General features: G+C 40.5%; 1 pseudogene across 1 annotated transcript in view; it reads left to right on the top strand.

Moving 5' to 3' along the window:
- Window positions 1-12,308, top strand: part of LOC308389626 — a 50,972-nt pseudogene extending 38,664 nt beyond the window's left edge. Inside the window, exons 3-4 of the transcript in view lie at window positions 6,639-6,795; window positions 11,217-12,308. The product of the transcript in view is annotated as an uncharacterized misc_RNA (transcript). The remainder of the gene's footprint in view (window positions 1-6,638; window positions 6,796-11,216) is intronic.
- The last annotated feature ends 12,739 nt before the right edge of the window (window positions 12,309-25,047 follow it).

Genomic DNA, 25,047 nt, shown 5'->3' with positions numbered 1-25,047 from the left:
CCTGTTGCCGACTGGTACCTACCCTTTCCGGTTTTCTTAATGTAATTGTGCTTCTCAATTTGTTTTTGTGATTCTTCTTTTGTTTTTGTGCTTCTTGATTTGTTTTTGTGATTCTTCTTTTGTTTTTGTGCTTCTTGATTTGTTTTTGTGATTCTCAGTTTTGTTTTTGTGCTTCTCAATTTTGTTTTTGTGATTCTCAGTTTTGTTTTTGTGCTTCTCAATTTTGTTTTTGTGATTCTCAGTTTTGTTTTTGTGCTTCTCAATTTTGTTTTTGTGATTCTCAGTTTTGTTTTTGTGATTCTCCATTTGTTTTTTTTGTTTCTCGATTTTGTTGTTGTGTTTAGCAATTTGTTGGTGTGATTTGCACTTCAGGGCCACCGTAGATTGTTCTGTGAATAGTTTGAAATGGTTATTTTAAAAAATCAAGGTAAAAGGTAAATGACTGCAAATAAGTTTGTTTTTTGCAAAACTTGTGCACAGGATTTTAAAATTGACCATTTATATTTGCATTTAAAGTTATAAAATATGATTCATTAAACATGTTTGTGGTTGTTACAGTAAAAAATATAACTTTTTCTACTCTGATTTTATGGTTTTTGTTTGATTTTAAATCAATTGTGTTAATACAGTATGTCAAAATGAAAACATGACTGTAAATTCAGACACATGAGGTTGTGCTGAAAAGGATGATACCAAACAAGGGAAAGTAAATAGTTTTTAAAGGTGAAATGTAGAGGAAACATCAAAAGTAGTTAAAAATGGCCAATTATACCCTGGACCCCAGAGGGTTAAACATTTCTTTAAAGTAACACAATAGTTAATTTTCGAGTAATTAATTACTTTTAGAATATTGTAACTCAGTTACTAACTCAGTTACTTTTTTGAATAAGTAACTAGTAACTATAATTAATTACTTTTTCAAAGTAACTTGCCCAACACTGTTGTCCAGTAACCAGTTTACCCTCAAAATCACATTGTTTATGACAATATAAATACTTCACGCTGCCGTGAATTCTTGCATAAATGTGTCGTCTCCCTGTGAGGCAGTCTTACTTGCTCGGGAACCCATGATAATAACAAAACCGGTGCCACAGACCACGCCTGCTCCGCAGTCATTCACACAAACACAAAATAGGCCTATAACTTTTCCTAGCATGCGTGAACCCACATGGCTGTTGAGCTCCTGGACTCGCGTTTACCCGCGCAGTCACTGAGCTGCAACCGCACGGCATAGGCCCACGTAAAACTGCGCGGCCGTACTCACGTGAGTACGGCCGCGCAATTAAGGAGCCGTCGCTCTCTTTTTTTTTATAAGCCTGCGATTAACCGCACGGCTCAAGTCCGCGTTAAACCGTGCGACCGTGCTCGCGTGAACCCACGCAGCTACAGCGCTCTTCTTTGTACTTACTTGGTGTTGCTCTTGCATTAATCTCGAATCTCGTCAATCATCAATCATCTTTCGGCGTGTCTCTTTTTCCCCTCGGTGAAAGTCAATTCTAGGGATCCGGCTCGAAGGACCAATTAATGATGGGTCTGTCAAGCAGAGGCCCACTGCTGGAACGACACAGTTCTACTACACAGGAAAAGCAAAGTTCTTTGTGTTACTCATGCATGAGGGAGAGGACTGGACGAGCGCCGTTCCTTCGCCTGACCTCAGTTGCTCTCGTCTACTCCCTCGTAACACTGCTCTTTTATTGAGGTTACATGAATATTCATAGGTTCATTAACATAGGATATCTTACATAGGTGTACACATGAACAAAGGGTACCGTCTGTGTGTGTGTGTGTGTGTGTGTGTGTGTGTGTGTGTGTGTGTGTGTGTGTGTGTGTGTGTGTGGTCAAGACCCCATAAATGACTTCCCTAATTCTGCTGGTCTGGAAGTCCAGCAGTTCATCTAAACAAAAGGCACTTAGACTAAAACAGACAGATATGTTTATCCTGCCATAAAACAAAAAAAGAAAGTACGACCTCTTCTCGTGACCCCAGGATGTGATTGTGTATGCTAGAACACTCTGGAAGCCACACAGAGTCTTTACAGGCTGCTAAGGATCAAACCTCTATCAATATACAATTGATTATAAAACTCTAAGCATATATGAGTGAATATTTCTAAGCATAAATGACAATCAACCACATAAACCTAACACCTAACAATGCAGCCCCTGATGGATCCGTGTCCAGAGCGTTGGAAGGCATGAAGATCTTGTCTAACACCATGCATGAGCATTCAGGAGTCAATAATCTGTTGGGGGAATAGATGACCTCTGTCTTTGGGCAGTGGAAGAATTTTATTATGTCTATTATGGTTTATACAGAAACATCTGGAAGTTCCGAGGTCAAAATGGGAGACGCCCTCAAGGGTGGTGGAGAATGACCGAGCTAAGATCTTGTAGGACTTCCAGATTCAACATTATGCACTCCACACTAGGGCTGGGCCATATTATACCGTTCACGGTAATACCGGTATAATGTTAGGCAACGATAGGAAAATGAAATATCGCGATAGAATGGGAGTAAAACGCGCATGCGCAGTGCCTTTGTTTTCATACGCACATGGCCGATTGTTGAGTGAAACAGATGAACCAGAATTGGTTTGTAAAAATGGTGCAACTTCCGTGATGTGGAACTGGTTTGGTGTTTGTCCGTCAGATACACAACAAAGCACATTTTTTTGCAGAACATGCAAGCGGCCGTTGTTATTGTCATATTTGTCGGACTAAGATGCTCTTAAATCTGGGAGTAATCTGGGTCCTAAACTCCGTATGTTTCAGGTCAAACAACACTGCAGCATCACTTAGAGTTAAAAACTGTCTAAATTCTTTCATCTTTAATAAAACGATCAGCATTGCTGCTTTACCAGGTGTAACTATAAAGTTTAACTTCCAGGCATCCATGAAAACAAAAGTTATTACATTTAACGGAGTTAGAAGTTAGCAGGAAGCTAGCGGAAGTTAGCTCGCTAGTTTCGCTAGTTACCTAAGCATGATATAGCATGTTCTGACTGAGAGATTTCTGAAAAAAAATCACACGTACAGCTCTGCTATCACTTCCAACATAAATGAAGACAGGAAACTAAACAGCAGTGACGTTTGTAGGGTTACTGAAGTTGGGCTAGCTGGTATATAATGATGTGCTACGTGATCGCTAGCGACACAGCTATGTTAGCATAACATAAACAGTGAAGCTGGAGGACCAACACTAACACTTTTCCACTTATAAAAGTTAACGTGAAGGTTCTTCATGGTTAGAGACAAATGCAATCGCATGGCAGGATGCTGTAAACGGACCAAACTTCAGTCAGGAGAACAACTGAGATAATCCATCCACAATACGAGGTTAGTCATTAATATACTGCAACAACATGGGAATAGAGCAGCTGCCAGAGAATTCAATATTAATGAATCAATGGTACAGAAGTGGAGGAAGCAAGAAGAATGAGTTTAATAAAGTTTGATTTATCTGACTGCTTTGTTTCGCTTAATGTGCCTTATAATCCTGTGCACCTTATGGTCCGAAAAATACGTACTGCACACTGCAGTTTAATGTTGCAAAGCACCTCTTTTTAACTTCAGTGGATATTATACATGGTTATGCTCAGGATATGTCAGCCCATTTCTACTGGAAATGCCTTTTGGTTAAACTTTCAGCAAGGAATTTGCATTTGCACTGTTACATTTTTATAAAGCTTTAATGTACATAAAAACCAGCTTCTTGTTTAAGTGAAAATAAATGGAAGGTTGTCTTTTTGCGCTAGTAATGTTGTGGAGTTGTATTTTGTCTCGCATCAATTATATCGTCGGTTATATCGTTATCGCAAATTTTCAAATATATATCGTGATAAATATTTTTGGCCATATCGCCCTGCTCTAGTCCACACTGTATATAAATGCCACTTGTTCTGCACATATTCAACTCTGTATATTTTATATATTTTATTATTATTATTATTATTATTTTTTTTTTTTTTTACTATTTAATTTGTAAAAATGTGTATATACACACACACACACACACACACACACACACACACACACACACACACGTAGGAAAATATTTAGTATACACATCCAGAAATGCATACACTATTATATATTGTACATATATTTATTAGTTTCAGGTTGGCCATTCTTGTATTTTGCTCGTTTGTGTTGTTGTGTTTGCACATCTCTGTTGCTTGTGGGGCTCGCGCACAAGAATTTCACTCGCATGTGCTGTGCCAGTGTGCCTGCACATGTGATGTGACAATAAAAGTGATTTGATTTGATTTGATTTGAGATACAGACGGACAAAGTGGTGGTGGCTAACCAACTGGACATAGTGGTGGTAGACAAACAGAAGAAGACGGCCGTAGTGATCAATGTAGCGGTTCCAAATGACAGCAACATCAGGAAGAAGGAACACGAGAAGCTCGAGAAATACCAAGGGCTCAGAGAAGAGCTCAAGAAGATGTGGAGGGTGAAGGTAACGGTGGTCCCCGTGGTAATCGGAGCACTAGGTGCAGTGACTCCCAAGCTAGGCGAGTGGCTCCAGCAGATCCCAGGAACAACATTGGCGATCTCTGTCCAGAAGAGCGCAGTCCTGGGAACAGCTAAGATACTGCGCAGGACCCTCAAGCTCCCAGGCCTCTGGTAGAGGACCCGAGCTTGAAGGATAAACCGCCCGCAGGGACAAGCTAGTTTACAGTGGTTTTCTTCTGAGATGCTGCAAAGACTAAAATTAAACCAAGAGAGACAAGAACTTGAAAAAAAAGATTTATACATAACAAACATTTGTTGATGAATGAATTACAGGCAAGGATATGCCCGAAGGTTTAGTTCCCCTGGATGTTTCCAAGGAAAATTGTTTTGTCACTCATTCAAGTGACTTCTCCAGTGTCACAGATGAGTGATGAAACATTTCTCCCACTGAAAACCATTGTGTCCAGCTGAATTCAATCAGTTTTCTCAGGTGAGTTGTTAGATACTGTGCTCATGAGGACAGTGGGTTTCAACTTGCAGCACAACACAAAGTTGCCATATTTAATGAAAGATCAAAACACTTAATTGAGCAGAATTAAGTCAAAATGTAACACCTCATACGATGACACATCACACATGACCCAGCATTGTTCTAAGATCAGGTTTTAAATCACAAAAGTCATTATTTTAATGTCGTAACTGGCTAAGCTGATGCAAAATTAAAAGTAAACAAAATTTAATGTTGTTTAAATCATCAAATTCTAAGTGCTCATGTACCTTGTCAGTGTTATTGAATTACAGATTCTTGAATATATAAAATGTTTGTGTTACAAACGCAAGAACAGTTGCTGTTATATAAATGCAGTGAAGTCATGACGGTTAACAGGGTGTTAATTAGTTTGTTAGTTTTTTGTATTTCTCTGTTTAGTTTGAATTAGTACAAATATAACACTTTTAAATATCTTATCATCAGTAAATATCAATTTTAATATGACATTCGCTCTAACTGATTTTAACTGTTAACTCACACCTTGTTCCCACATACTTGTCCTTAGTTTAGTTCTGTATTATATGAGATGTAAGAACGCAGTCTAAAGAGAGCAAAACCTTTTATAATTGTGTGTGCCACAGGATCTTAGACAGACGCAGTTTTCCATTCTTCTGAGCGACCCCCTCAACCCGTCTGTCTTTAAAATGGACCTCAGGGACCCAAACAATTATATTTTGGAAACAGTGCAGTGGGAAGAAGCGCCTTCCACTCCTGAAGTTGGCATTCTGGGGCAAACATCCTACCCTTTGCCTCTCCCTCCTTTCCCCACTGGGACACCTGCTCCCCCTCAGCCAGCATCAGATCCTCAGACTGGAGGATTCTTTAGCAACATCCTCCCAGAACCAGCTCCTCCTGTGTATCAGCAGCTGGTTCCACTCATGGTCTCAGCACCAGCTCACCTCTACAGTCAGCCAGGGACAGATAGCCAGGGACAGCTGAGACACCCAGAGGTAGTGACAGGACTCATTGAAGTTTTATTGATAAAGATGCTTAAAACTGTTGCATTCTTCAGTCCACATGAAAGAAAAAGTTTTATTTGACTCTAAAATGCTGAACAGTAAACTTAGTCGCTGCCAGTGAAACATAATTCCAAAGAATAACGCAGGAGATCAAAGTCCAGCTATGTATGAATGTAGTTTTATGCACATCTTCTCCTCCCACTGATCACTTCCTACACCGAGTGGATAGATCACAGCATTCAGCTTTTCTCATCATCGGTTGTGTGTTTTGTGTGTTTCAAGCGTAATGTGCTCGGGATTCCACAAAACATGATCCAGTACCTGCATCCTGCTGGAGAACTGTACGTAAAACACACAAACACACCAGTGAACACAGCTGCTGAACATCTGTATCTTCATAAGCTCTGTTATCTCGTATCCGTCTCTGCATCTGTGTAGGCACGGTGTTCCAGTCCCTCCAAAGTAAGTTTCTGTGGTGCTTTGTGTCAGTGATCTGCAGGAATCTGTCTGTCTTTCATCTGCAGATGTTTGTGCGAATTATTGTAATCAGCTTCCTTTAATGGTGCCTCCTTACATTCAGTTTCACAGCTTTACTCATGTTTTTAAACTACTTTGCGCACAGCTGTACACAATGCTAACATGTGCTCTGACTCTGTGTTTTATTCCTGTAGAAAAAGGAAATGTGAAGCCCAGCAGGATGCGGACCGGCTGTACATAAAGAAGCCGCCAAACGCCTTCATGATTTACCTGAAGGAGCAGAGGCCAAAGATGACGGCGGAACTGAATATAACTGGCAGTGCAGCCGTAAATGCAGTTGTGGCAAAGAGGGTAAGTGTGTAATGCTGGGCTTACACTGTGTGATTTTTGGCCCATTTTGAGCCGATTTTTGAGTCGTGCGACCGTTTTGGCGATCGGCCCGATTTTGGCCTTCATCGTGCGTCGTGTAGTATACGTGGGGTAACAAGGAGCGATTGACACCTCACGACCAGCTCACCACAGCTTCACACACTGCGCATGCGCAAACACATAAACGTCGGCGAAAAGACGGAGTAGCATGGCAGCGCAGCGTATTGTATGGATACAAGCGATGGAGGCACAACTGGTTGAACTTTGGCAAGCTCATCCGAGCCTTTTTGATGTGGCTTCAAAAAATTACCATGACCGCAACAAACGTGACAGGAGTTGGGTGGACATTGCTGCCCAATTGCAGCTTCCTGGTAATTTTTTGTCATTAGCAATTTAGCAAAGTTGATGGTGGTAGTGGTGTTTGTGACTGAGTGAAAGAGAGGGAGAGAAAGAGACCGATGTAAAACCCTATAAATCGACTATCAGAAATATTTTTTTTTATAATTAATTTCCAAGTAAAAACTCTCTCAAACTGCAGTTTTAACTTTAGTATGAGGAGAGCTTTGAATCTGAACTATTTAAATAAAAAGTACATGTTAATGTAAATTTTTCAGTGAATGAGGTGAAAACCCGGGTTGCATCACTTCGGACGCAGTATGGCAAACTGCTAAAACCGAAACCTAGTGGCAGTGGCCAGAAACCACCAACTCCCAAACAGACCTGGATCTTAAAACATTTGGACTTCTTGAAGGCACATGTTGTCCATAGACAGACTGAGTCCACTCTGAGAGTAAGTTCATAACCAAGTAGTTTAAAAGCATACACAGATACACACACCTTTTGACGAGATATTTGTGGTGAATGATGTCAAAGGTAATTCTCAGTTGAAATGTTTTTAGTAAAATAAATGCCACAAAGTATACAGTGTAAAATTAGTGTCTGATGTAACTAATACTGTTTAGATCTTTATCACTTTCCCTTTGTCTGCTTTTGGTACAGTTTCCTACAGCTTGGAACAGAGTCAGAGGACATAGGCGCAACAGAGGAGGGAGATGAGGATCGGTCCACTATGGGAATTGAAGCAGATGTCCTTATGTCTTCAAACACCACTAGCCCAGTTTCAGTGAGCCAGGAAGAGGAAAACACCTCAAACAGTCCACCAATCTCAGAGTCCACAGGTCAGCTTGTTAAAAGACCTAGAGTGCAAAAACATGCACCAAAATCAACAGAGCACAGCATTGAGATGACCAAACTTTCCCTGCTTCAGCAGGTCCAGCAAACGCTATCAGCATCTAATGCAGATTCTGAGGAGCTGTTTGGCCAACAAGTAGCCTCAGAGTTGAGAAACATAAAGGACAGAGCTCTACAGCTGCGACTCAAGAGAAACATCATGAACATGATTTATGACACACAGGAGGCTGAGCAGGGAGGCCACCATTCTCAATTTGCAGGTTCGCAGGTTAGGCCACCTTGGTATCCCACCCAACCTCATCAGGTCCAGCCCCCCCCCCCCAGACTGCCAGGCCCCATCAACCCAGCCAATGTCCTTTCTGAAAATGCTCAACTCTGAGTAACTTAAATAATACATTTCAAACAGTTATATCTAAGAATATTTTCGAGTTTACTAGTTCCTGCTGTAAACACAGTCCATTGAAATTACAGCTTCATTCAAATGTTTTAAATGTTCCAACAGTTAATTGAAATTGTACATTAGAATTTTCTTGGTGACACTATTACTATGTGTCTTTCGTACCTCAATTTTGTGGAGTGTTGCAGAACTATTTGCACAATTTGATGGAAGATATTTTTGTATTTATGTAATAAAGCAAACCATTTTTGCAATTTCCCAGAGGTAGATTTATTGTTGTCAGTATTTACAAAGGGATTTTTTTTTTTTATTTAGTAAATTTTGGAAAGTAAACAAGGCAATTTAAACAAAAAAACAAACAAAAAAACCCTTCTGTCTTCCTACACCATGTCTTCTTGCCATGAAACACTCCCTGCAGGTGAGACAAAGTACTCGCAAAGGACATCTCGTTGTTTCTTTGCTTCCACTGAGGGGTTCCGTGCAAGGCCCATTGAAACTGACTGAAGCTCTCCCTCCCTTCTCCATGCTCCTTCAACCAGCTGGTGGTTGGCATCCTCAGAATCCACATAGCCAGGTGGTACATAGGCGTCAGATCTGTGGTCCCGGAGATAGTTGTGCAGACAAAGACACGCAAAGGTAATGGTGACAACCTTGTCTGGGTCCAGGCAAATTGTTGTTCTGAACACTCTGAAGCGATTCGCCAAAATTCCGAAAGCGTTCTCCACAACGCGACGTGCTCTGGACAGACGGTAGTTGTATATTCTCTGATCAGTGTTAAGGTTTCGAAATGGATATGGTTTCATGAGATCTGGTCGGAGGGGATAAGCATCATCTCCAATTAGCATGTGTGGCATCATAGCATCAGTGCCTGGCAGGGTATCAGCAGGGGGAAAGTTCAGTGTGCCTGTGTCCATTGCTTCTTTCAGGTCTGAATGGGCAAACACTCCTGCATCAGAGACCCTACCTTGTGTCCCTGCGCTTGCATACACAAACTTGTAATTGGCATCAACAACAACCATAAGAATGATGGAAAACCTGGACTTGTAGTTAAAATACATGCTGCCACTCTTGGGAGGGGGTTGGATGAAGATGTGTTTACCATCTATAGCTCCCAGGCAGTGTGGAAATTGCCACTTGTTTGCAAAGTCTCTGGCAATGGCCTTCCACTCAGACTCGGTTGATGGTGTCTGTGAAAGACAAGTAGAAAGTGATACAGCAAAAAGAATCTCTGGTGAATTCATGATTTCCTTTCTTAACCATACATTCAAGTCACTGTCACACTATGAGTTCACTTTACTTTTTTATATACACATGTAACAAAGACTGAACAAATACATTTTGTGACTCAGAATTGTTTTTGGTGAAAACTTGCTGTATAAACTGATAGGACGTTTTTGACAATGTGCAAGTCAATCTTTCAATAGTGTGAGCATGGGTAATGTATTTTCTGTCAAAATTACCTTCAAGTAATCTTCATGCAGTGCACAGGTAAGAGCTGTGCATGTTTCCATGACAATCGTGCTCAGTGTGGTGCTTCCAATCCTATACTGGAAACTTAATGAGTTGAAGGTTTCACCTGTCAAATAGAACAAAGTGTCTTAAATAATGTCAGGTGGATAGTGGACATGGATGCAGCTTCGTAGAGAGACAGATTTTAGGTGACAGATGTAGAATATAATGCAGTAGTAGCAGCTTATGTAGTATGAATTTTCATGTCCACACACTTGCCTGTTGCCAAAAATTGTAGGGTAACTGAAAGCCTTTCCCTGGGGCTGATGGCCTTCCTGAGGTGTGTATCCTTCTTGATGATAACAGGACTAACCCTCTCCAGTAGATAGTTAAAGTCCTCTACAGACATTCTGAGAAGGTCCCGAAAACCCCTCATATCATCTACCTGTTTACACAGAACAAAGTCAAAGTCAAGAACACACACAAGAACAAAGCGACATAATAGTGGTTGAATGTTATTGATAATTAAAGAGTCGGACTGATATTTAACCAATGTTGTATAAAGCAGAAAGATGTCCCAAAAATCACTTTGGTAGATGTTCAAGTCATTCACTAGAATGCTACTCAAGTAAAATGTAAAAGTACTGTAGTTAATGGCCAGTAATCCAATTAAATAAAATACTAATAGGCTAAAATTAAATGTTGCCTACTGAAAGTAGAAGCATCAGATGTCTTCAAACATTTACCCATCATCATGCAGATAAAGTCCTGTAGGTAAGTGCAATTTAGCTGTTGCTGCTTACCTCCAGTTCTCGTTGTAGAATTGACAGACCGTACTGCCCACGTTTTCCAAGCCATTTCCTTGTCCATACACGCAGTCGCTTTTTATTTTTAGATCTTTCTGCACACAGAATGGCACACATTGCTAAGGCAGCGCGTTTCTCTTTGGTGAGCATTTTCAAATTTCTCGGATGACAATCTCCCCAGTTCCGGATTCTTCTTCTTGTTTATTGGCGGTTGACTTCCGGGTTCTTCTTCCGGAAACAACAACACAACGTGTTGTGCATGTACGCACAGTGTGAGCACTCAGGTCGCATCAGAGCATCGGGTCGTATAGTGTGAGACCCTGCATCGTGACCTATGAACTTCTAACCCCTGCGAGTCAATCGTACAGTTTGAGCAGGAGCTGAATCGCGCGACTGAAAAAAATCGCACAGTGTAAGCCCAGCATAACTCTGCATATATTTATGCATCTGTTAATGCTTTATGCTCATGTTTGTGCATGTGTGCCAGCTGTCCTGTAGTAACAGTGTAGCTGAGTATTTATCTATGCTGACAGTGGGTTCTCATGATTGTCTGTCTTCAGTGGAGGTCTCTCTCTCAAAAGAACAACAAGCTAAATATTCTGATCAGGCTGAAAGCGAGAGATGCCGTCACGCCACAGAACATCCAGACTGGTCCACCAAAGAAAACTACGTATGTCCAAAGTGCTAACATGCAGTTCATACATGAACCTAAACAGGAAGATCAACAGGCCAAGAGGCTTTGTGTGACGCCAGCTCAGACACAGCCATCTTCTTCCTATTCAGTTGCGAAGGAGCCTCTTGAACAGCCACAGAGACAGCCAGCTGTTACCAACCTTCCTGATCAGCAGTCAGCGTGTGTGCAGCTGCAGAACACACAGACAACAGTTGATGCACCTGTGTGTCAAGTAAATCCGGTCCTCCCAGCTTCTCGTGTGGATTTCTCCCCATCTGCATCACTGGCCTCCTCTGCTGCACCCGTCCAGCTCCAGGCCACTTTTGTCAGTGACACTGATGAAGCACTGCTGTCAGTGGTGGAACAGCTTGACCCCCTCCTCACTTCTGAGCAGTCTCAGCAGCCCTCCTCTCCACTCACTGGTCATCACCTAAATCAGACCAACCCTGCTTCTCCTGTATATACGTCTCTATCCACATCATTTACCTCTTCTGCCACATTCTTTCAACACCAAAAAGAGCCTATTGGTTTCGCTGACATTCAGGAAGACATGTGGTCACTCCTTAACCACCTCCCTGCCACTCCACAGCCGGATACATTCTCCTTTCCTAACATTCCTACTCTGATTAGCCCTGCTTCTCTGGAGAATTCCTCTCCATCCAAATTGCTGGCCTCCCCTGTTGCGCCCACTGAATGCCAGTCAACGCCTCCCTTCTTCAGCCAAACTGTAAAAAGTATGATGTCGCTACTCAACGACCTCCAACCTGGGCCCTTTGCACAGCCTCTACAGCCCTCCTCTCCTCAAGCAGACTGGTTCTGACCATAATCAGATCAGTCCTGCACCCCCCAAACCACGGCTACCTTCTGTAATAAAGTCTTAGCTCACTGCAGTCTTTCCTCTCTTTCAGAACTGCTTGCCAGAAATCTCTCCATGTGTGTGTGTTTGTGTGTGTGTGCACGCGTGTACAGATAATCCTTGTTTTGGTGTGTAAATAAAGCTTGATCAAAAAGTAAGTCAGCTCTTGAGTCTGCTTTTGGATCAGCCTCTCGTATGAACCCTCTGGGTTTGTGATGATATCACTCATATAAACCCTTTAAATAAGGCTGCCATTCCCTGGTGGTATGTGGTCTCACACACTGAGGCAACGAGAGACCTTTGGTACTTTATGCTAGGGAAATGGCCTCCAAAATCCAGTGGCAGTGTATCTGTTTATGTAAAGCTTTATACATGGCTGTCAGCAAAGCAGACGAACAGTCTATCAGATAAATGCACATCCTGAATCTGGTTAATGAAGCAGCACATCACAGGACACAGAGACTTCACAGGGCTGCTGCATTCCATTTGTAAACGGGCACTGGAAAGAGAAAACACACCTACACTTGCCATTCATAGGCACACAGCTCTTGTAAATTAAGCCCTCACACTTTTGATCATTGCCACCATAGCTGCAAGCAAACCTTTAGCTGAGCTGACCTCTCAAGAGGCAAAAAGCACTATGCTGCTAAAAAAAAAAAAGGAAAAATAGATATTTGCAAAATTCTGCCTAAATATGTATTTTACCTGGTTAATGCGTGCGGCGGGGCGTCGTCTGCAGCGCCGCTACAGGGGAGGCGGACGCACCTGAGCGGCACCCGCAATCACACCTCGCTGCCATTACGTCTGCGCTATCTGTGCTGTTGGTGGTGTATGTCGGGTAGTGATGGGATTTCCGGCTCTTTTAAGAGAACCGGCTCTTTCAGTTCGGCTCACTAAAAAGAGCCAGCTCTTTTGGCTCCGAACCGGCTCTTCAGGTTGTTTTGTTGCTTTAATTTATTTATTATTAACAATAATATAAAATTATGCACAAAAGGAATTACTAATGTAAAAAAAAAAAAAGTGGTTTTATTTATACATGTTTATATATAAATATATGCGGTGGCCCCTAGAGACAAAACACGTACATACTCCAAAAAGCACATACAAACTCCAAAACACATTTCTAGCATGAACTGAACTTCTAAAACAGAGCTACCTAGATCACTTAAATTACACAATTGAAAGCATGCGTGTATTGTTTGTGTATTTATACACAAGCATTCATATATAGTCAAATAAGTTTAAAAAAAAGTTCATTTACCTGTTATTACCACACACCAAATCCGGTCGTTGGTACTTGCTGTTGGTACTAGGCAGTGTTGCCAACTCCTCAGTAAGGAAAATCGCTATTGGTTGTCCTAAAAATCGCTAGAAGTCGCTAAATGACGTCATCGCCTAATTTGCATAATTGGTCATGCTAATGTAATTGTAACCTATGTTGTTGGAGAGAGAAATAACATCGTGGAAGAGACATAAAGTGAGTAAAAAACGTCCTAAATGCATTTAGAGTTTATTTAGAACTACAAATTAAATTTCTTTTAGCAATTACTGTTTTTTTTTAATGTCACAATTCCAACCCTGCTCCTTTACCCGGGCTTGGACCGGCAAAAGTGACCCGAAATAGGCGCTCTGGTGGAGTTATTTTGTGTGTGTGTGTGTGTGTGTGTTTATAAGTAGTTTTAAACCTTGTGATCCACAAAACAGCATAAGAGTAAAAGAGTAAAAGAAGAACTGACTGCGTTACAGCACCCGCTGCTTGTTGAGAGTAAAAGCGATAGGCGCTTTCACGTCTTTTTTTAGAAAAAAAGTCGCTAAGGGGTCTGAAAACTCGCTAAATATAGCGACAAAGTCGCTAAGTTGGCAACACTGCCACTAGGTAACAAAAGCTCAACACTGCCCCTAGCATCCTGGAGTACTTCTGTTGTCTTTTGTACGTGTTTTGAGTTTTTATGTGCTTCGGAGTTTGTACGTGTTTTTACATGTTTTGGAGTTTTTACGTGCTTCGGAGTTTGTACGTGTTTTTACATGTTTTGGAGTTTTTACGTGCTTCAGAGTTTGTACGTGTTTTTATGTGTTTTGGAGTTTGTACGTGTTTTGGAGTTTGTACGTGTTTTTATGTGTTTTGGAGTTTTTATGTGTTTTGGAGTTTGTACGTGTTTTGGAGTTTGTACGTGTTTTGGAGTTTGTACGTGCTTCAGGGTTTGTAGGTGCTTTGTCTCTAGGGGCCACCGTAAATATACTTTTATTTATTCACTCCACATAAAATGTAATAAATAAATCATATAATACAAAAACCAACTATTCACATTTCAACTTTTAACTATTTAAATTTTCAGCTGTTTCCTTTTACAAATTTAAAGTGAAAACAACACAAAACACTGAAGTCAACACAATATACGAAGTCAGTTTACGCAGGAATGTAAGCTGTCGTCTGTGAGGCGTGAGGGGTGTTTGTTTTTAACATAGTTCACAATGGAGAATAGTTGCTGACATAATGTGGATCCGAAGATCTATAATTGGCCTATCTGGGGTTGAAAGTCTCGATAAATGCACGGCGTTTCGGCAGGTATACCGGCTTCCGTGAGTGTGACGCTTATTTTGAGCGATGAAAAAATAATAGAATATAATTTTATTTTTATATTTCAACATCACAATAATCTTCCAATTTAGAACTACAAGTTAAAAATCTCCCACCCCATGCACCCCATCTCCCATCCCATGCAGCAGACTGTGACAGCACTGAGCAGCTCCTTCAGTGGGAGACTGCGGCACCCACGGTGTGGGACGGAGAGATTTCGCAGGTCTTTCCTCCCCACTGCTGTCAGACTCCATAATAAAGACTTTAACTGATCAAGCACACACATCCATACATATGCAATAATACTAAGTGCAATAATCCTTTCTGTCATCGTTGTATTTTTACTCAGTTGTATATAGTATTTGTATTTGTATTCTATTTTTATCTTATTGTATATTTATTTTATTTTATTCTACTGTATATAGTATTTTATTTTATTCTATTCTGTACAGTTGTGTACTGTATTTATTCTTATTGTATTCTAATTTTTGCCTCATAACTTTTGCACTGTCCACTTCCTGCTGTGACAAAACAAATTTCCCACGTGTGGGACTAATAAAGGCTATCTTATCTTATCTTAAAAAGAACTAACCACACGGAGCCGCAGTATAAGGACTAAAGAGCCGCCGCATGTTGCCGACCCCTGCTATAGGCTGTTCTAGAAGTTGCTAAGTGATGCCATCGCCGAATTTGCATAATTGGTCATGCTTGTAAACTACGCTGTAGGAAAGAGAAATAACATCGCGGAAAAGGCATAAAGTGAGTAAAAAACACCCTAAATGCATTTAGAATATATTTAGAACTACAAGTTACATTTATCTTTATTCCAACCCTCCTCCTTTATCTGGGCTTGTGACCAGCAAAAGTGACCCGAAATAGGCACGCTTTTTAAGTAGTTTTAAACCACACAAGACTAAGGGTAAAAGTTTTTAACCATCATTTTGTTAACAAACTACATTAGCAATCTAAATGGACCAAAAACAGACAGTAGAAATAAACAGTGTCACTGTGAAAAAAAGATTAGTCTGGTCCTAATTCAGGCTGATTGCTTTGTTTTGTTTTTTTCAGACATCCCTCCACACACACACACACACACACACACACACACACAGGCTGTGCTGGCTCACAAAAAGAGTGGGTTATCCTCATTTTCATCTCATGTTCAGCAACTGTAGCACTTGACTTAAATGAGTAAGCAGCTGATGTGCCAAAAAGCTGCAAAACATTATCAGGCAGCTGGTGTTTTTTGTTTGCTTTTTACCACACTCATCTGGCTGAATACTCTCTCAACTTCAGCATTTGAGTGTGGCAAGGACAATACAGACACATCAGCCTTTGAAAGTTCTTGAAACGGGTTGATATCAGCTGCATCCCTGTACTTCCAAAACTCACTCCAGAAGTCCATTGTGTTTTTTGTCACATTCCTTTTACTAAGATGGATAGCATGCCATTGGTGGACACTCTTATCTATCGCTTCATGGGAGAAGCCAAGGAGGTTAGCAATTTTTTTCTATTTCTCCAGGGCTCTTGTTGTGCTTTAGAGTTTCCTCCACATTGAAAACTGACATGTACTGCAATGCTCCAGTGTTGTCCGGCAGTCTCACTCTCGACTCATTAGTGAGGGATAAGGCTACTCACCACTTTGTGACATTTTTTTTCATCCTCAGGTGCAAGGTGCAACTCAGCTGCTTTCAACTCAAAAATGTAACCAAGGTATGGTGTCATGGTGCTGGGTCGTTGACCCAGCGTTTTGTGTTTAGTATGATTATTGTCTTCTGTTCTAGTTTATTCTTATTTTGGTATTCTGTGTCCTCCCCTTGTGCCCTGTTTGTGTCCCTGAGTTCATGTTGAGGATTTCCTGTTTTACTTTGAAGGTCTTGTCTCATGTGAGTGTATTCTGCTTTACTCCCTTGTCTTGTCTTGCCTATTGAGTCCCAGCTGTGTGCCCACCTGTTCCTCGTTTCCTCATGTGCCTGCCAGTGTATTTTAGTCCCTGTCAGTTAGTTATTGTTGTCGCGTCGATAACATCGGTTACCCTCAACTTGCTGTGTGTTTGTTATGTCCAGTCCTCCAGCACCTCTGTTTAGAGTCTCGGTTTTGCTTTGGTTTTGTGGGTTTTATTTTACGAAGAGTTTGTCCAGCAATAAAGCTGCGTTTTCAGAGTCCTGCATTTTGGGTCCACCACTTCTGCCTGCCTGCCACACAGCCAACCATGACATATGGTTTGGATCTGATGTATCCCTCTATTGGCTCTTTGAGTACATCACCATTTGCCAGTGGATTCAGCACCCTGCTGCTCACAGACTTGATCAGCCTAACCAAGCTGTAAAGTAGTTTAAGAGGATCTACCTGTTCTCCTTCAAAAGCCTTGATGGCAGCAGGGGCAATTCTAGGATCAGAGCTTTAGGGGTGCTGAGCACCCAGAGAGCTGCCCAGCCAGGTAACATAAACTTTACTCGTCGCGATGAGACTTCTTCCCTGTCTCTCTCAGTCCCTGCATCCTTAAATGTCTCCAGTTGTCCCGAGTTCTCTCTGACTGTCTCCTTGGTGCAATTAAACCCCTGTTCCTCCCTGTCCTCATTGTCTTATGTCTTCATCTCCTTCTCAGTCATCATAATTTTACCATCTCTGTGCAAGTCTGCAAATTTCTTTATTAAATCATAAGATTTAGATGGTCTAAAAGTTGCCCTACCTATTATTGGCTGAGGTTTTAGTAGAGTTGTGGCTGAACCACATAAAAATATATCATTAATTTAATCTCCCTGTAACAGGGCGGCCCTTAGCAGCTGGAAACACAGCGAGATGAACCAAGGCAAGTGTAGTGGAACAAAAGGTGCTTTTAATAAAGTGAAAGGTGTGCTCTAAAGTGCTATACAGATAATTTAATATAATATAAATAAATGTAGTAAGGGAGTCCTGTTCCTTACACTCCCCAATCAATGATAATGTTATGTTGGAATGTTGTTAAAGAGGGTGAAAAAACTTTTCAACCTAGTTTTTTTTGCAGATTCTGTATAGCAGCTTTAATGCAGGGAGAACACAACTTCCAGATGGTATGAGTAAAAAAAAATTTTTCTCTTTGTCATTTTAACAGTTTCTGTTGTGCCTGTTACTGTTCCCTGTTTGTTTTCTTACCTGGTTCTTCCTGACCTTGTACTTTCACCTCACGTTCCCATCTTTCCTCTCTCCCTTTTTGGACTGACAATCATACACAAATAGATTGTATTCAATTGGATGCAAAAATTACATTATTATGAAAAAAAAAACTATTAAGATACTAATAAAGTCCTCTCTCTGTGTACTTTCAACCGAAAGGCAAATAACCAAACCACATGTACATCTAATAAAAGATATAAATATTGAAACACTGATCCAACATGATCCTTTATTGATGGATCATTTGATCTTACACTTTTACCTAAATGTTGCTCCTTTTTAGAAAAAACGTCCTTATATCCATTATGAACCTGGCTATCTCTCTGTACACAAAACCAAACAAGCACACACACACACACACACACAACAGGAGTTATAAGGTTAATGGGCATCAAGTCAGTTGGCTAGTTAGTACCTTAGGTTTAATATCGGCACATATAACAAAATGACCAGCTTCTCTCATTCCATTTCAAACAGGAAAGTGGTAACACAGTAGGTTACAGAAATTTTTTAAGTTTTTGATTTTAAATAGGCTGTATAAATTTCAATGGGAGCAACAGGACGGTCAAATGTCGCTGATTTTACTACAGAGTAGGACTGATTGTAGGGTATGAAACATGTTTTCAACACTGCAGGTTACCTGGGTGTAATGTTTTTCAACTAAAAGGAAACATGGTCTTTTTGGGAGGGGGGATATCTATACTTTTGTTGTTAAACTATTACCAGTGATGGGAATAACGGCATTACAAGTAACGGCGTTACTAATGGCGTTACTTTTTTCAATAACGAGTAATCTAACTAATTACTATGCCTATCGTTACAACTCCGTTACAGTTACCAACAAGAAAATGCGCTCCGTTACTATTTTTCAACAAACAGACGGTTGAAGCTGTGTTCAGCTCACCGCATCTTATATCAGTTGCATGGAAGTAGCTGTAAGTAATCTGAACGCTACAGCTTTAAGCAGCTGCGCGCGCTCCCGCGGGTGGTAATCATGATCACTGTCTAGCACAGTGGTTCCCAAACTTTTTTCGCTGGGCCCCACTTTGTTTTACAGAAAAATGTCCCCCCCCCCCCCCCCACGCACACACTAACACATCCTCCAACCACACACACCCATATTTTGCTCAATTGCGGTTTATTTCACACATCAAACATTTAGTAAACAATTAATTTTTCATGTCAGCTGTGCGCCACGTTATTGCTTACAAGAGAGGAATTGCAGAATGGCAGATAGAGACAAAATACTGTTAATCTGACTATCTGCAGGTTTTACACACTTACATATAAACACGCAGTTACTGTCCCGCCATTTAGAAAGGCAGAGGCGTCACGGTGTAATTATTTTACATGTAGTTGTTTTTTTCCTGTGTAATAATATTCAACATTGCTATCAATACATTTTTCAAAAAACATGCCACTCTGTGCAAAATGGGTTTAAAAACATAAACAACTGTGGGATACTGTTTGTCCGTGATTTAGACAGGGGGAACAAATCGTGGCAGGATCAGCCTGATATTATTTGTATCCCGCTGTAACTTTACTGTATAAAGAGCTAACATCTCCAAAATGTCAGGAGTAGTTAGTCATTACAACAAGTGTTTGAACTAAAAATCAAGAATGTGGGATACTGTTTGTCCGTGATTTGGAGAGCCCAGCCCGTGCTCCCGACGAAGGAAAGACCAATTCTGTAGTGATGGGTCGTTCGCGAACGAAATGGCTCTTAGAGCCGGCTCTTTGACGTGAACGACGCGAGCCGGCTCCTTATCGCGAGCCGTCATGTGGGGGTTTTTTTCTTTCTCTCACCCTCTCTCTCTCTCTCTCGCACTTTTTTTCCGCTTCACTTCGCACCTGAGCCTTGTGCTTTACGCTGGGCAGAGGGGGGAGGGGCGGTAGTTACACTCAGTAGCACAGGAACAGAGCCAGAGGGAGAGAGAGAGAAAGAGAAAGAGAGCCAGGGACAACAACGTCACATTAGAAAGGTATAGTAATCATCCACAACTATTTTCGGTTGCAGATGATAAAGGATTCAGAAAATTTATTCATGCAGGTCCATATGACAGAGAATATGCATCTTCTTTTTGTTTTCATATTATAATTTATATTTAATTGTGTTGTGGTTTGCAGTGTTTTGTGTTGTTTTCACTTTAAATTTGTAAAAGGAAAAAGCTGAAAATTTAAATAGTTAAAAGTTGAAATGTGAATAGTTGATTTTTGTATTATATGATTTATCTATTACATTTTATGTGGAGTGAAAAAATAAAAGTATATTTACAGTGGCCCCTACAGACAAAGCACATACAAACTTCAAATCACGTACGAACTCTGAAGCACGTACAAACTCCAAAACACGTAAAAACACGTACAAACTCCAAAACACGTAAAAACTCCAAAACACGTACAAAAGACAACAGAAGTGCTCCAGGATGCTGGGCGCAGTGTTGAGCTTTTGTTACCTAGTGGCTACACAAGCCAGCAAGTACCAACGACCGGATTTGGTGTGTGGTAGTAACAGGTAAATGAACTTTTTTTTTAAATTATTTGAATATATATGAGTGCCTGTGTATAAATACACAAACAATACACACATGCTTTCAATTGTGTAATTTAAGTGATCTAGTAGCTCTGCTTTGGAAGTTCAGTTCATGCTAGAAATGTGTTTTGGAGTTTGTACGTGTTTTGTCTCTAGGGGCCACCGCATATATTTATATATAAACATATACAAATAAAACCACTTTTTTTTACGTTAGTAATTCCTTTTGTGCATAATTTTATATTATTGTTAATAATAAATTAATTAAAGCAACAAAACAACCTGAAGAGCCGGTTCGGAGCCGAAAGAGCCGGCTCTTTTTAGTGAGCCGAACCGAAAGAGCCGGCTCTCTAAAAAGAGCCGGAAATCCCATCACTACAATTCTGCAGGGGAGACCTACCTTGGCACTTGTGCTGGTGAAACCAAAGGGCAGATATGCTTCACCATATTTTCTAGTCTTTGGCTTAGAATGAACTTGGTTTGGAAACATATTCAGCGATGCTTCATCTCCTGCTTTGCGTTTGTGTAGGCGCCCCATGCGGGGGGGGGGGGGGGGGGGGGGGGGGGGGTGGCACACTTTGGGAAGGTCTGCTCTACCTAATCACATGAGCCAAGGTGTGAAAATGGGTGTAGGTCACAATCAGCCAAGGTGTTTCTTTCCAAGCTCCTTAGTCTATACTCTTAACAGAGAAATGGAACCACCTCTGTGCTAGAGTGTAAGAATGGTCATACTCAGCATTTCTCTTCCTCCAAACACAGCAGGCCAAGTTGATGCCAAAGAGCTCGATTTTGGTTTCATAATGATGAGAGCACTTTCTCACAGAGCTTCTCTGAATCATTTAGATGTTCACTGAAACTGGCGTATGTCCATTATTGAACAGAGGGATCTTATGAATGCTGCAAGATTTTGATCCATTTGATCATTCTCACCCCATGAGGCAAGCTCATGCATGGAGGTCCAGGCTGAGGCTTTTCAAGAGCACCAAGAGCCATCACCTTCTTTCCAAGCTTCTTGCTGATGATAGCGCAAGTCTAATGCTTATTTCACTGAATATCATGCAAATGAATTTCTAACTTTTATGCAATCTGCCTTTTCTTGATTTTTGGTTGATATTCTGCCTCTCTGCTATGAAACTGCCATAAAAATTAGGGACTGTTAACTTCTTTAGACGTGAGCAAACGTCTAAAGAAAGTTTAGTAGGGGATCAAATAATGATGTCCTCCACTGCACGAGGGTTTGCGTTCAGACATTATAGTATAATTAGATCAAATGGAAATTAGGAGGAGGTGCAAAAGAAGTGTAATGTTAATGCCACAGAGGAATAAAAACTTTTATATCTCAAGGTCTGAGCTATAAATCTGCCTTCAAAGGATACTCTTTTTTTACAGGATCTAAATGGGTTTACTAGTCATGGTGAGTATTATTCAGTCTGTGAAAATGCACATGAAAACAGCCCTGTTGATGTCATGGGGGACATTATTAGGACTATTCCTGCCTTGGATTTGGTCATTTTAACAGGATCACCATGTCACAAATTGGAAGGGTGAGGGGATAGACGTTTTCCAGGCAGAGAACAGTCCATGGGAAGTTTAGGATCCAGTGTTCTTGTAATTTGAGGGTATTTGGTGAAACTATTCTTTCTGTTGACCTATGTCTGGCCTGTTATTACCACGTAAATAGTCATTTTGTACAATTTCAGCCACAGCCAAATAATATTCAAGTATGTGGGGCTTTATTTAAAATTAAAATCTTTGATGAATTTTGTTTAAAATAACAGGAAGGACATAATTTCAAATACTCATAACATCCTGTCTAAATGTCTTTAGCTTATTCATGCATTAGCAAGACCAGAACCGCCAAGGCATGGACATCTGAAGGAGCTGAAAGTTGGAGCTGCCACTTACTAGACTTTTTCTTCCCCAACATACTTCCAGTGACCTGTTGATTTATAGTTTGCTTATCCTTGTGCCACTCTTGGTTCTGCTGACCTTGAGACGAAACCCACAAGCCTTGCCATTTTAAAGATGCGCCGAGCCACTCATCTGACCATAATGTTTCAACCCTTATAAAATTGGATCTATTTCTTTTACTTCCAAGAAGTTGACCACAAAAAAATAGACTCTTCACATACCATCCAAAATGTCTGAGAAATGAGGTGATACAGAATATATAGCACGTATACGACAGAGGTAAGAGTTAAAGTGCGTCTTAAGTTCCAGTTTCATTTTTTTGTTCGGCAACAATATTTTTAAGCAATATTCAAGTCTTTCTGTTTCACATTTTCCTCATTAGATCAAAGCTCCAAATCAAAAACTTCATGTCATTTATCTTTTCTTCCCCCTCACAGCTTAAAGTCAACACTGATAAATGTCTCCCTGCTTTGATATGCAGACGGGTGTCACAGTCGCTGACGGGATGACTAAATGTGTTTGAAATGTAACACACCACACACTCCACAAGCACTCCATTTTACTGTTTTAATTGCTTTTTAAACACAAATAACTTCACCACATCTAGCGTCTTTAAAAGCCGACACTCATTCTACTTAGATTTATTGATTGAAGCGCTCACTTTAGAAATGACTGCAATTTTCCCCCCCGAATGCAGTAATTACACTCATGTGGTTATAATTCAATGTCCAAAAAAACCCTCCAGAGGTTTTCTTTTTCTTTTTTTTTATCTGCCTGCCAAGATATGATGTAGTCAGAGAGAGTCAGACAGGGACGAGGGGCGAGAGACGAGACACAAGACAATGTGGAGACGCTCCGCTCTCGCAGCGGCACCAGGCATGTCAAATCTGTTTTTTCCATCCACCACTGCTGTTAATAAAACTTAAATGTCTAAGTTTTTTTTTTATTGACTTTGGTGTAAATCAGACCTCTCCAGCATCAGTCAGCTTCCACTATTTGGCAGCTGTGTGGTTTTAGAGCCTTAAGAGAGTCGTGCCTTTGAAATTCAAGGACGAACTGAGTTTTTACGGGTAAGGTTTTGTTGACACACAGATTCTCAAAATAGAAATACGCAAAAGTTGTTTTTCTGCTAAGAATGCCAGTTAAATAAGTGTCTCCAAATGTCCTAGTAAACCTTCAGTGACAAAGTATCCCAGTAGCCTGTATAAAGCTATTAGCTTTAGTGATATAATTATTCTTTTACATGAATATAATGAGTAAACAACTTCAGATTTTGGCTTCCTGGTTCTGCTGGATGAGATGACTTTTACATTTTTGACATTTCTAAGGAATTTGCTACCCTGACATCATGACTTGAGACTTCCTTTTTCCTCTTAGTGCCTGCTAGGCATAAGAAGTAAGCTTCAACAAAATATTTTTGCCATTACTCATGAATTGTACCTGAAGGTAACAACCTTCAGGTTCAAGTTCCGGTTACTTTAGTTCTGCCCAAAGGTACAGGCACAAATAAAGTCTGGTCTGCAGGCCTTTGTCATCTATCCTCACATGCACACTCAGTGTAAACATAACAGGCACCAGGTAAGCATAGAGCAAAAGACTGAAAACAAAAAACTAATGATAATTTAGAGCATTGTGTTACAAAGTAACAAAGCTGTCATTTCAGTGATGGCTGCTGGAACGAAGCTGCTTAAAGCCGTTTGCTCTACACTTTAGGACCAGAAACCTTCTTCAGAAGAAAGAAAACAAAACTTACTATGCAAAGAGCACAAGTCCTCAAGAAAAATCGAACCCACCAACCACTCTAAATGTCTGGTGTACAGGGATGCTAGGTTCAGCTGTAGTTCAGTCTGCATGTTTGACCGTATAATAATTTGAGTGAGTTTCTGTTCTCTATAGCTAAGTATCCAAACCACGACACCAAGGAAAAGAACCAAACAGGTGAGAGTTGCTGGTGCCCCTTTCTTATATGCTTCTTCTTTAGCTTTAAAATTCAGCCTTGAATCAGTAAAACACCATCCTTCCATGAAATAGGTACATGCTGTGCCTGGAAAGACTTATTAACTCATTCACTGCCATTGACGTCTATAGACGTCAATTGAAAAACTTACGTTGACTGCCATTGACGTCTATAGACGTCAATTACGTTTTTCAATGGGAGGGGCCAGAATACAACCTCGGGCAGCTTGTCAGTGAATTTTATTTTTTCATATATTTGTAAATAAATTGTTTTGATAAAACATAACCTTTCTCAGTGTTATTTCTGTTTTATAGAAGTGAAAAACTATTTTATATGTTAGAGGTGTCACAAAGCAAGAAATATTAGTGTCAAAGGCACTTTTCTGCTTGAAATGTATTTTTCACAAAAAGCTCGTTTTCTCCCTTTTTTTGGTCAAAACAGGCATTTTTGGTGGAACCCACCTCTCTTCTACAGCTGATTACTAAAGAATGGAAAATGGTAGAAACAAGCTTTTTTTTTTGGATGAAAGAAGAGAGTCTGTTCTTCATTTTGGTAGGTTCAGCGTTTATATGATCATAACACACAGTTTTCTGTGGCTCTTCAAAAATGAGTAAAAATGCTCAAAAACCCTGGCAGTGGGGAGTTACCTGATTTGAAAATGGCTGGCAGTGAATGAGTTAATAAGGTAATAAGGCTCAAGAGTTTTGCTGAGCACAATATTTGAGTA

The sequence above is a fragment of the Rhamphochromis sp. 'chilingali' genome (genome assembly GCF_963969265.1).
Source record: "Rhamphochromis sp. 'chilingali' genome assembly, chromosome: 21".
NCBI classification, from domain to species: domain Eukaryota; kingdom Metazoa; phylum Chordata; class Actinopteri; order Cichliformes; family Cichlidae; genus Rhamphochromis; species Rhamphochromis sp. 'chilingali'.
The sequence above is the reverse complement of the archived record's forward strand: the minus strand, read 5'-3'. Positions and strand labels throughout refer to the sequence as shown.